Here is a 13,670-nt window from a genome sequence, read left to right as displayed (position 1 = left end):
AACAGTCAGATATAGGGGATACTTTTGAGAGTAATTGGGGTTCTATTAATAACCTTGGAACAACAGACAAAAATTGGCTCTTTCCCTGCAAACTGGGACATCTGGTCAACCTAGTAAGTTAGGAAGTGAAAAACACAATCCATCAGCCAGACATCTCCCAGATGGACAGGGATTTGGCTTCTTGGAGAGTAACATATATTTTATCAAAGAAGAATAGTCTCCAAAGACATGTTTATGATTTTTAACGGTTCAGATATCTGCCACATTATGATTATTTTGTGCTATTTATCTACCAAGGTGAACAGAGAGGGGTAATAAAAATATAGGCTGTGAAATTTAAACTGCCATAACTGTCCTTCACCCAGGAAAGCATCCCCAACTTTGGACTTATTTACTACCATTTATGAAGAATTTTAAGTATGCTCTTTATATCTACTCTTTATGTAGAGTAGACTTGTAAGTATGTTCTTGAAATAATGACAAATAACTTTCTAAATAGATGATTTAGGTGAAGCAAAACATTTATTTTAATAGAATTTAACCTAAATATTGAAAGTGGACCAGTCCAAAGTGTTCAATTTCTTTGCATCATTCTTTTACCTGGCTCCCTAAAGGAAGCTAATTTAATTTGAAAGATTAGAGTGATTGACTCGAGTGCATGTTCCCAAGGATATCAGAGCAGAATGAGATCACTCGGAAGGAAACTTATGTTTCATTATCTGTAAATGGTGACATTTACAGGCAAAGTCTTCCGCATGAGGACGCACTTATAAATCTGAGCAAGAGTCCACAATCAGATCTTCATCAAAACTCCTGGGTCAAGGTCTAGTTATGTTGTGAGCAAAGAAGAAAGAATCCCAGGCCTGGAGCCTTGTAGTGTCCTTCAGCTCAGCTCACAGCCCTCACCCTGGAGCAGAACACAGGCTGCAGCAAGACCTGCCAAAGGAGGAATCGCAGGTGCAGAGAATACCTTGCTGATGTCTCATAACACTCACCACTGGGAAGAAAACTCATTTTATACAAGTTGGGAATTTGGGCTCTCCCGTGAGAAAGAAGCTTTTCTGATTCAGTGGGTAGAAAAGATAGACATTCAGTCTAGACAGGAGCATGAGCTGGAGGAAAATCCAGGTCACAGCAGTAAGGACACCTTACCCTTGTGATGCCTTTACAGCTCCCAGGCATAAAACCAAGTGTTTCCCTGCATTTTAGCTCTCGATTTTCCTAGCAACACCATGGTGGAGATTGGTGAGCTGCTCACCCGAACCTTTTCCTTCCCTTCTGGACACACAGTAAGGATGACGTTTCCCAGCAGCCGTTGTAGCTCTGTGCCTTTGTGACTGAGCTCTGGCCCATAGAATATAAGAGGAGGTAATGTGGCTATTTAACGTCATGCATGTCTTCCACTCTCGCTTCCCCATCTGCAGCCAGCTGCCAAAGTCAGGGCATGCTGGGAGCCAGGTCAGGGAGAGGCAGGGCCTCCACCAGCCGGGGTCTGTGCATAATTGCACAGGGTACCCCCCACCCTAATGCTTAGCTGAATGGATTGGACTTTGTATAAGCAAGGAATAAAATGCTAAGGAGTTAAGCCAAGCCCCTAAGAAGCTGAGGCCTATTTATTATAGCAGCTAACTGTATCCTAATGATTAAAACACCGTGAGGTGAGGTGGCACTGGATGGCAGATTGGGGGTGGGGAGGAAGTGTTGCATGCTTGAGCCTTCCTCACAATTGTGTCATATATATTTAACTGGGGTCTCGCTCTGTCTCCGTTTCACAACCAAGGAAATGTGAATCAGAGAGGTTAAGTAAGTTGTATAAGATCTGGCAGCTGGCAGGTGTCAGAGATGCAGAGATGGGACTTAAGCCTGGGTCCATCCAAAGTCACGGCCTTTACATTAAAGCAAAATGCCAGCATGTCCTGGTTCCCCAGTCAATGCTGCTCCCACTACATCAAAAACTATTCCTCAAACATATGATAAAACAAAATTTATTGGAGTGCTCTCCTCCTCACCCTCTCCCTGTTGTGAGTCAGGCTGTCATGGCCACTCTCTTCACGCTGCTGACCCACCACACACTGGCTCAGCACGGGCAGCCCCGGCTTCCACATCGCCAGGCCTGGACCCTTTCTCGGAACCAGGCAGGTCCCTCTGCCCAACCCCAGCCACAGGCCGGAGGTCCCGAGGCCTTGGCCCAATGGGAGTTGGTGTGTGAGTGCCCAGCCTCCAGTCTCCAGCCTCCCACTATGGACACTGGCTGCTCTGCCTGCCTGCCCTCCCTGGTCTCACTCGTCTCCCCTACTGCCCAACCTGCACCTCCCAGGAAACTACCTGTGTTTGAGTCCTATCTCAGAGTTGCTTCTGGAGGAAACAAGACAGGACACCTGCTGAGGTCCGGGCCCGTGGCCTGAACTGTGATCCAAACCTGCCTTATCTCCACTCACCAGCTGCTCTGATCTGTGCAGCTTCCTTCAGGAAGCACTTCCGGGATGCCAGCTCTGGAGACACAGAAATGAATAAGAGGGGTCCATGCCCACCAATAGCCCTGGGGCTAACAGGGGAGGCAGACGCAGGGAGAGGGGCTCTGAATTAAGGTAGGGAGTGTGGCATGGCTGTTTGCTCCTCTTGGGGACATGCCTGGTTTCCTATATGCCTCTGTTAAATCCCTTTTGGAACTGGCTCTGATCCTCGAAGCCTGTAGGTGCTCAGTTCCCCCTGCATTACACAAATGCTCTATGTCCAGCACCAAAGAGACAAATTTCTGCCCTGAAAGCATCAGTTCCAATGGGGGAGGGGCATGCACACACAAACACACACATGCACACATGTACACACAAGTGCATACACAAGTACACATACATGCACATACACAAGTGCACACATGCACATACGAGCACACAAATTGCACAAGCACACACGTGCACACACATGCACACACACACTGGCTGGGGTCAATGCTCTGAGCAGGCGGGGAAGGGAGGAGCCAAAGGCAGCACAAGGTGCCTGAGAAAGGAACGAAGGTATAAACAAGGCTGTGGAAGAGACAAGAGATCGCGAGGAACAGGGATGGATCAGGAGTTGAAGACGCGATTAGACATCCATGTGGGGATGTGCAGTACACAGTCTGGAGTTCGGGGGAGAGGGTCAGGCAGAAGAAAGATTCTGGGTGAATTTAAATGAAAAAGGCAGAATGCCAGCTTGTCCTGGCTCCCCGCTCTATTGCTGCTTCCGCTACAACACTAGGCTCTAAAACACTCATTGTATCATTCAATTCCCCATTGGCCAGGCAGACTTTGACATGGGGGTTTCACTAAATTCTTTAAGATCCAGGATGCTAAAGGAAGGAAGGGCAGGGTCTTCAGTGCTAGATGTGGGTCTGGATGCTGCGTCTTCCCTAAAACATACCATTTGGGTGCATCCCTGCAGGGCCCCCTCTCCTCCTGGCTTTATCTTGGCACAGCCGTATTAGTAACTGCCCCCCGGGGTGATCGGGAGGGCTCAAGGTTAAGGGTCTGGTGGAAACTTACAGTTGCTTGAGAAGTGCAATTTCTTCCCTTTCCCTCTCTCTGCACTGTGGGGGACTTCAAAATCCTAATTGTAGCTAAAAAGTGAGCCTGCTAGATCAATGGGGGTTGAAGGTGAGATATCTTCCCTGCAACAGCCCTGTCACCTGCTGGGCTTGGGGACCCACTGGATCACTGTGTGTGCATCTCCAGTGTGGGCTATCCTTGGGGGAGCAGGGGGGACCTGGGCCCCCATGTGGGCCATGGCTCTGTGTGGGCTGGCTGGGACAGGAAGAATGTGTACTAGCAGCATCCCCTCCCCAAAGGGCCCAGCTGCTGCTGGGCTGAATGAGAATGAGGGCAGAAGGAGAAGATGGCACATCCCTGAAGACAGTGCAATCAAATATATACACAGAAAGCATAGCCAGGAGGGCACAGAGCATGCTCCTGGGCCATACCCCTTCTACCTCTTCCTCCCCCATGTCCTGATGGGAACACGAGAGTGGAAGACAGAGAGGCCCTTCCTGAGACTCGCCACTGCACCCCACCCCCATGTGTCCCCGGGATTGCATTCAGCTGTGAGCAGAGGAAAACCCAGAAGAAGGTAGTTTAAACATCTGGACGTTACTGCAAAGGCACTCGACGTGGAGGGAGGCAGCCCCAGGCAGGTGCACACCAACCTCTTTGCTCCCCCATCCTCTGGTCATAAGAGGGCTGCTCCAACTCCATCCTCCTGGGGTCTCCCAAGCAGGAGGGAAGCAGATGGGGAGCAGAGACAGTACATCCCAATGTCATAAAAGCTCAAGCTTTACCAGAAACCATCAGCTGGTAACTCCTTAGCCGGACTGCCTCCCATGGCAACCTATATGTACGCAGAGGCTGGGCACCTGGACACCTGCCTCGGTCTGCCAGGGCTGCTGTAACAGAGACCACAGCCTGGCTGGCTTACACAACAGGTATTTATTGTCTCACATTCCAGAGGCTGGGATTCTGAAATCAAGATGTTGGAAGGGCCATGCTTTCTCTGGATTCTGCAGGTTCTGGTGGTAGCTCAGCCTCTGTCTCCATCATGTGGTGATCTGTTTCCTTGTTTCCTCCTCTGGTTTCTGCTGTCAGGTCCAAGTTTCCTCTGCTTACAGGGACTCTGGCATATAAGATTAAGGCCCAACTGATTCAGTTTGACCTCACCTTAACTAATAGCATCTTCAAAGGTCCTATTTACAGATGGAGTCACACCGACAGGACTGGGGTTAGGACTCGAACTCGTCTTTGTAGGAGACACAATTCAATTCAGAACAGCACCCAAATGAAATCAGGACCGTGTTATTAAAGGAAAAGGCAAATATCAGTGCCTGCCACCCTAGACAAGCATGAAGAGGATTTGCTTTTGAAAAGCTGACCAACTCCTGATGGGCCCCTGTGCCAACAGCTGTCATTTAGAACAGTTGGACAAGCCCCTGCCAGGTCTGTGGGAACCTGGCCTGGGAGGTCATGGTTGTGGGCTCTGGAAATGGGCCACACACATCCCTCATGCATCCTCAAAGTTCCACTCTGTGGGAGCTACCTGTCCACCACCGAGCACAAGAACAAAGTTTGTAGCCACCTCCATAGATCAAAAATCCCTCAATAATTGCCAGGATGACAAGAGATTAAAATGGGATTCACCCTTTCAAATAGGCCCCAGAGACCATGAATAACTCGGCTGCATCCTAAAATATTCTGGATCATCTACATGGAACCCGTTAAGGGATTACTAAACTGGCTCTCTGAGTGGCGGCCCATCCCACACTCCAGCCAGCACTAGCAGGGAATCCTGTGAAAGAGTGGGGGTGCTGAGCCCCTTTTTCAGCAGAGGGAATGGGTACACCACCTCCTCACCTGACTCCAGGTAAAGAGATCTTCAAGAAAAACACCTGGAGGTCTCATTGGGCTTCCAGGAGAGTGGGAGGTGCAGGAATATCTGACTCATCCAGAATAGGTCTAAAGGCAATAGGCTCAGGTTAGAGGGTCTGAGGCAGCCTTGGGAGACAGACAGTGGCCTGGGAGGGAAGTGAAGGCACATGTTGAGGACTGAATCCCATCCCCCACAAGGAAATTTTCAAGTGTTATTCCTGTTTCTGTAGGTGTGAACCCATTTGTAAATGGATGATGGAAGATGTTTTTATTAGTCAAGATGAGGTCAAACTGAATCTTGGTAGGTCTTAATCCATACAACTGGAAGCCTTAGAAAGAGGAAATCTGGATGCAGTCAGAAGTCAGAAGTCAATAGAAACCATAGAAGCAGACACAAGGAGAGGGCATTCGCCATGTGACAGAGGATTGCGGGAACACTACGGACCCCAAGAGAAAGCAAGCTCTGCCAGTACTGGTGCACATCTCCTCAGTTCCACAGAGAGGAGCAATTCTGGGGCCATCTCGAAGGAGCTCCGCCTATTGGGACAAGAAGTGGAGGGAGAACAGGAAACACCCTACAGAGGAGTGGACCAAGGGCCCCAAGAGGGCTAGAAGAAAGCTCTCAGTGGGACCTTAAGACATCCATGATAGAGTGTCAGCAACGGTCCGTGGCCAGATTCCAATGCCAGATGATAATCAAGCCAGCCAGGAGAGACCATTCTGCCTCTTCAGTCTCTTTTCCCCCAAACCAAGCCTTCAGGGGCCAGAAACTGAAACCACCAAACAGAGGGGTAGAGCTAGTTAATAATGGAAAAGCCCACAATGCACCCATCCCCTGCTCCAGGCTCTCAAACCTGCTTGAGGTCCAAGGGGTGTGGGGAAAAGGGAGGAAAAAGATTTGAACTGGAGGAGAATTAGGAGTTTAATATTACAATATGTTTTATACTTTTATATTATATCTACTGAGTATATTTTATAGTATGCATCCTATATAGTATACAGTAGGTTTTATATTATAACTACTGAGACTGGGAGAGACTGGAAAAGTATTGGAGCCTGCCTAAAATATCCAGAGAGTACATTTAAAGGGGCAGTGGAAAAACGAATAAATGTGGTCCCTTCTTTCCTTCTACCAGATCTACATATTCAAGAAAATGCCTAAATCCTGTTTATTTATAAACATATCTCTAGAATCAGATCATCAGGTTAAAAAAATCCCCAAACTAAGAAATATAAACAAATAGACTTCTGGTGACTGCTGCCCATTTATATCCCCACCACTACCAAGTTCATTCTTTAATTTTAAATGTGTCCCTTCCACAGCCTTCCATAGCTGCCTTCACATTTGGAAAAGAAACTCCTTTAAAAGGAGGATATTTCTGAAATCTCACTACCAGGAAAATTCCCTATAAAAATCTGATGCCCACTTTTCATCCTTGACTCCAGGGCAGAGAAATTCCCAAGGAAGCGCTGCCTTTCCAGCCACTGGTCCCCCCTTGAGATGTGTGTGGCCTCCAAGGGTGCAGCAATCACTGCACCCCCACTGCAGTCTCCCCACAAAACAACGTGGGAGGTTTCCCCATTTTTCCTGCTTTTGTAAAAGGAAAAGGGAAAACACCAGTTAATCAAACCCAACTTTCTGAATAAAGTGTTCCCTGCAGAACCATGCCACATTTCCAGTTCTCCATCCATTAAAAGCCCAGTGCAGGAGTCAGATGCAATGGTTATTTTCATGCATCAACTTAGTTGGGTTATGGTACCCAGTTGTTTGTTAAAACAAGCACTGGCCTGATTGTTACTGTGAAAGTATTTCATAAATGGATTTGCACCTATAATCACTTGATTGCATCTACAACCAACAAAGGAGTTTGCCTTCAGCAATGAGAGAAGTCTCCTCAACCAATCAGTTGGAGGCCTTAAAAGCCAGAACTGAGGATTTCAGAAGTCAGAAAGAATTTCTGCCTCTACTTCAGACAGATAGCTCCTTCTGGGGAATTCAACTTCATCTTCATTGGAGTTTCCAGCTTGCAACCTGTCCTACAAGTATTCAGATTTGCCAACAGTCACCAAGGTTGCATGAGTCAAATCCTGCCAGTTCCATTTCTCTGAAAAATCCCAACTGGTACATCAACCGCCGAAAGAGTAAAATTAGTTAATGCACTGTGAGTGTGCATGGCAAATGGCAGGCACTACATATGAATTATTGTTAATACTCAATACTGCCTCATGAATTATGTCCTGCTTTCTCTATTTTTTAGATGAGAAACTGAGGCTGGGCTGGATTCCTTTGTCCAAGGTGACCCAGCCAAGTAACAGAGGTGAGAATCCATATTCTTTCCCCTTCACCACACCAGCTCCCTGCCTGCCAAATGGGCACTTGTGTGAATTTCTGGCATGGGGAGGGAGAAAAGGAAAAGATAAAATACTGTCAACTTATGCTAACAATTGTTCAATGTATCACTTTACTCCTCATCTTAATGAATACAAAATTCCTAATAATTGTTTATATATCAGCACCTCTGTATTTATCTTTGGTAAAGTTATTGAAAACTTTACCAACTTGAAAAAACACAGAATCACACTTCCAAAGTTGTAACTGGAAGAAAAATTGAACTCTTTGGAGCCAGGTTAATTTTCAATTAATCAGAACATGATGAGTGAAGAAAAGCAAGTACCAAAAACAGATTAGTGACAAAAGTGATTCATCACATACAAAGGGATTGTCAATGAGAATAAGTGCTAATTTCTTACCAGAAACCATGAAAGTGAGATATATTTAAGGTACTGAAAGAAAATCAACCAATCAAAAATTCTTTATCCAGCCAAGTTGTCCTTCAAAAATGAGGGAGAGTTTAAAATATTCACAGATAAATGGAGAGTTGGTCAACAAAAGACCTTTCCTACAAGAATTACTAAAAGGAGTTCTACAGGTTGAAAGGAAAAGACAGAAGACAGTGGCCTGTAGCAGTATGAATAAATGAACATAATTAGTAAGGGTAACTAAAAGGTAAATGCAAACCTCAATATGTATACTCAATATACAACTCTACTCTTTAATCCCTATAAGAGTCAGAATACAAGTGAACAAGAAAAAGGCTTATTTCCTGATAATAGATGTGTAAAATATAAAGTGGTAGAGAGAGACAAAAACAACATAAAGAGGGTAAATAAAGGGATATGGGAGCAGACAATATGCATGCTATTGACACTGTATGTTTTCACGTTAGTAAGTTATAGATGTAGGCTGTATAATGTAAACCCCAGAATAACCACAAAGAAAGTATTTTTAAAACATACAGAAAGAGAAAGGAGTAAGAGATCAATCAGATACATCACAAAAGATAAACCATACAGAAAAGGAGGTGTCAATAAAGGAAAAGAGAGACAAAAAAGATATGACATATAAAAACCAAAGGAAAAAATGCTGAGGTAAATACTGCCTTTATAGTAATAAACAGATAAAAAAGCATGATCCAACTATATGTTGTTTACAAGAGACTCACCTTAGAACCAAAGACAAACATAGGTTGAAGGGGAAAGGATAGAAAATGATATTCCATACAAACAGTACCCAAAAAGAACTAGGGTAGCTGTACTAATATCAGTCAACGTAGATTTTAAGACAGAAGCTGATATAAGAGACAAAAAGGACAAAATATATTTTTAAAAGGGGAAAGCCACTGTGCTGGTTTGGATATATTATGTGCTCCAAGAAAAATCCATGATCTTTAAACCAATCTTGTGGGATATTGGGATTAGGTTGTTTCCATGGAGATGTAACTCACTCAACTATAGGCGAAATTTTTGATTAGATTATTTCCAAGGAGTCAAGGCCCCACCCATTCAGTGCGGGTTTTGATTAGTTTACTGGAGTCCTTTAAAAACACTGGCCAACCCAGACACTTGCTGGCTTAGCTCAGAGATGTTTGGAGTTGCAGACCACTGACACTGGCTGATTTTTAGACATTTTGGAGAATGCCATTTTGAAGCACAACCTGGGAGCAAGCAGACACCAGCCATGTGCCTTCTGAGCTAACAGAGGTTTTCTGGATGCCATTGGCCTTTCTCCAGTGAAGGTATACTCATGTTTATGCCTTGGTTTGGATACTTTTATGGCCTCAGAACTGTAAACTTATAAACAAGTAAAAACTCATTATAAAAGCCAATCAATTTCTGGCATTTTGCATAACAGCAGCATTAGCAAACCAGAACAGCCACCAAGAAGAAATAACAACCATGAATATATATGGACCTAACCACAGTGCCTCAAAATACATGAAGCAAACACTGAAGAAACTGAAGGGAGAAATGAACAACTCTACAATAATAGGTGGAGACTTCAATGCAGCAATCTCATCAATAGATAGAGCATCTAAATGGAAGATCAATAAGGAAACAGAGAATTTGAGTAATATGATAAATGAACTAGACCTAATGGACATATACAGTACATTGCACCTCAACCAGTGGGATATACATTCTTCTCAAATGGACATGAATCCATTCTCCTCAAATGGACATGAATCCATTTTCCAGGATACACCACATACTGGGTCACAAAACAAGACTCAATAAATTTAGAAAGTCTGAAATCATACAAAGCATCTTCTCTAACAACAAGGTAATAAAGCTGGAAATCAATAATAGACAGAGAACTGGAAAATCCACACATATATGGAAGTTGAATAACACTCCCTTAAACAATCAGTTGGTCAAAGAAGAAATTGCAAAGGAAATCATAAATATCTCAAGACAAATGAATAAAGAACACAACATACCAAAATTTATGGGATTCCGCAATACAGTGTTGAAAGTGAAATGTATAAACCTAAATACCTACATTAAAAAGGAAAAAAGAGCTAGAATCAAAGACCTAACTGTACACCCAGAGGAACTAGAAAAAGAACCACAAAATAACACCAAAGCAATCAGAAGGATAGAAATAACAAAGATTAGAGCAGAAAGAAAGAAAATTCAGAATGAAAAACAATAGAGAATTTAAAAAGCAAGCTGATTCTTTGAATAGATCAATAAAAGTGATGACAAACCCTTAGCTAGAATGACAAAGCAAAAAAGAGAGAAGACAAAAGTAAATAAAATCAGAAGAGAGACATTACTACTGACCTTACAGATAGAAAAAGGATCATAAAAGCATACCATGAACAACTGTATGCCAACAAATTAGACAACTTAGATGAAATGGAGAAATTCCCAGAAGCACACGCATAACCTACACTGACTCTAGAAGAAATAGAAGACTTCTACTGACTAATTACAAGCAAAAAGATTGAATTAGTCATCAAAAACCTCTCCCAAAAAAAATACCCAGGACCAGATGGCTTCACAAGTAAAGTCTACCAATCAATCCAAGAAAAATTAATACCAATACTGCTGAAACTCCTCCAGAATATTTAAGAGGATGGAATGCTACCTAACTCATTCTATGAGGCCAACATCATCCTAATACCAGAACTAGATACAATTACCACAAGAAATGAAAATTACAGATGAAATTCTCTTATGAATATAGGTGCAAAAATCCTTGACCAAATACTTGTAAATTGAATCCAAGAGCACATCAAATGAATTATTACGTCATGATCAACCAGATTTTATCCCAGATATGCAAGGATGGCTCAACATAAGAAAATCAATTCATGCAATACATCACAACAAAATGAAGGGGAAAAAACATGATCATATCAAATTACTCTGAAAAGGTATTTCACAAAATCCAGCATCCTTTTTTTTAATTCACTTCTATTGAGATATATTCACACACCATGCAGTCATGCAAAGCATACATTCAGTTGTTCACAGTACCATTATATAGTTGTGTGTTCATCACCAAAATTAATTTTTGAATATTTTCATTACCACACACACAAAAAAGAACAATTAAAGTAAAAAAAGAATACTGGGTACCTTTTATTTTTGGCCCCATTTTTCTACTCATCCATCCATACACTAGACAGAGGGGAGTGTGGTCCATATGGCTTTCCCAATCACATTGTCACCCCTCATATGCCACATTTTTATACAATCATCTTCAAGATTCAAGGGTTCTGGGTTGTAGTTTGATAGTTTCAGGTATTTACTGCTAGCTATTCCAATTATTAGAACCTAAAAAGGGTTGTCTATATTGTGCATAAGAGTGCCCACCAGAGTGAACTCTCAGCTTCTTTTGGAATCTCTCTGCCACTGAAGCTTATTTCATTTCCTTTCACATCCTCCTTTTGGTCAAGAAGATGTTCTCCATCCCACGATGCCGGGTCTAAATTCCTCCCTGGAGTCATATTCCACATCAGCATCCTTCTTTGAGAAAAAAAAATTAGAAAAATTGAAGAAAACTTCCACAATATGATAAAGGTCATATACGAAAAACCCACAGCTAATATACACAATGGGGAAAGACTGCAAGCTTTCCCTCTAAGATTTGGAGCAAGACGTGTTTGCCTACTGTAACCACTGTTATTCTACATTGTGCTAGAAGTTCTATCTAGATCAGTTGGGCAAGAAAAAGAAATAAAAGGCATCCAAATTGGAAAGAAAAAAGCAAGACTTTTTCACAATTTGTAGGTGACATGATCATATATGTAGAAAGCCCTGAAAAGATCTACAACAAAGCTACTAGAACTAATAAATGAGTTCATCAAAGTGGTGAGGTACAAGATCAATACACAAAAATAGTAGTGTCTCCATACCCAAGTAATGAGCAAGTTGAGGGGGAAATAAAAAAAAATTCCATTTACAATACAACTAAGAGAATTAAATATCTATGAATAAGTTTAACCAAGGATTTAAAGAACATCTACACAAAACCACAAAATATTGCTAAAAGCAATCAAAGAAGGCCAAAATAAATGGGAAGACATTCTGTGTTCCTGGATTGAAAGACTAGACATCATTAATTGATTTACAAATTCAACATAATCCCCCCAAAAATTCCAAAAGCCTACTTTGCAGAAGTGGAAAAGTCAGTTATCAAACTAATTTGGAAGGGTAAGGGGCCCCGAATAACCAAAAACATCTCAAAAAAGAAGAACAAAGTTGGAGGACTCATGCTTTCTGACTTTAAATCATGTTACAAGGCTACAGTGGTCAAAACAGCATGGTGCAGACATAAAGATAGATATATCTGACCAATGGAATTGAATTGGGAGTTCAGAAATAGACCCTCATGTCTATGGCCAATTGAATTTGACAAGGCTGCCAGGTTCACTCAAATGGGAAATAATGGTCTGTTTAACAAATGGTGCTGTGAGAACTGGATATCCATATGCAAAAGAATGAAAGAGGGCCCCTATGTCACACTGTATGCAAAATTAACTCAAAATTGATCAAACACCTAAATTTAAGAACCAAGACAATAAAACTCCTAGAAGAAAATATAGGGAAGCATCTTCAGGATCTTGTGTTATGCAATGGTTTCTTAGACTTTACACCCAAAGCACAAGCAACAAAAGAAAAAATACATAAATGGAATCCCCTCAAAGTTAAAAACTCTTGTGCTTCAAAGGATTTTGTCATAAAAGTGAAGAAAACAACCTACACAATGGGTGAAAATATTTGGAAACCACATATCCAATAAGGTTTATTATCCAGAATATATAAAGAAATCCTACAATTCAACAGTAAAAAGACAAACAACCCAATTAAAAAATAAGCAAAATGCTTGTATGAAAACTTCTTCAAAGAGGATATACAAATGGCTAAAAAGCACCAGAAAAAAATGCTCAACATCACTAGTTACTAGGGAAATGCACATCAAAACCACAATTAGATATCATTTCACACCTACTAGAATGGCTACTATTAAAAAAAAAACAGAAAGTTACAAATGTTGGAGAGGATGTGGAGAAATAGGAACACTCATTCACTGCTGAGGGGAAAATAAAATGGTGCAGCCACAGTGGAGGATAGTTTGTCAGTTCCTCGGGAAGCTAAGTATAGAACTGCCATATTCTTTGGCAATCCTGCTACTAGCTGTATACCCAGAAGACCTGAAGGCAGGGATTCAAGCAGCCTTTTGCACACAAATGTTCATAGTGGCATTATTCACAATTGCCAAAAGATGGAAGCAACCCATGTCCATCAACCAATGAATGGGTAAGCATGATGTGGTATATACATATGATGGGATATTACTCAACTGTCAGAAGGAATGAAGTCCTGATGCGTGCAACAACATGGATGAAACTTGAGGACATTACGTTGAATGAAATAAGCCAGACACAAAAGGACAAATATTGTATGATCTCACTGATATGAACTAATTAT

This window comes from Choloepus didactylus, chromosome 9 (assembly GCF_015220235.1).
Source record: "Choloepus didactylus isolate mChoDid1 chromosome 9, mChoDid1.pri, whole genome shotgun sequence".
Classification (NCBI taxonomy): Eukaryota; Metazoa; Chordata; class Mammalia; order Pilosa; family Megalonychidae; genus Choloepus; species Choloepus didactylus.
This window is presented reverse-complemented; position numbering follows the sequence as displayed.